The 352-nt window shown below is 37.8% G+C and overlaps 1 protein-coding gene across 1 annotated transcript in view; it reads right to left on the bottom strand.

The window, feature by feature from the left end:
- LOC119590732 overlaps positions 1-352 on the bottom strand; it is a gene marked incomplete at both ends in the record, with an annotated part of 85,576 nt that overhangs the window by 29,537 nt on the left and 55,687 nt on the right.

The following is a 352-nucleotide window of genomic DNA, read 5'->3' as shown; positions in this document are numbered from 1 at the left end:
AGTCGCAAAGTCCGTCGTGATCTTCCTCTCAAATAAGAAACCTCTTATCATCTTAATAACATGTCCTTCATAAGTTACCTTAATTACGTCAGGATCATTAATTAGGAACTCTCTGGGCCTTTGATCCACAAATAGCGCCATATTTTCCTTATTAGATTATTCCTCCAATTGGCCATTAATCGTTTTACACAAAAGAAAAAAAAGAGAAAACTTTCCTTTAGCGGTTCGGAAGTAAACAAAAGCGTTCGTCAGCTCATTAGCGTATGCATGCGGATATGTAAACACTCGTGGGAGAGAACGCACTGGATTAGAATTCGAATCTCGTGTGATGAAAGTGTATTTTATCTATGCT

Source organism: Penaeus monodon, chromosome 27, assembly GCF_015228065.2.
Source record: "Penaeus monodon isolate SGIC_2016 chromosome 27, NSTDA_Pmon_1, whole genome shotgun sequence".
Lineage (NCBI taxonomy): Eukaryota > Metazoa > Arthropoda > Malacostraca > Decapoda > Penaeidae > Penaeus > Penaeus monodon.
The sequence above is the reverse complement of the archived record's forward strand: the minus strand, read 5'-3'. Positions and strand labels throughout refer to the sequence as shown.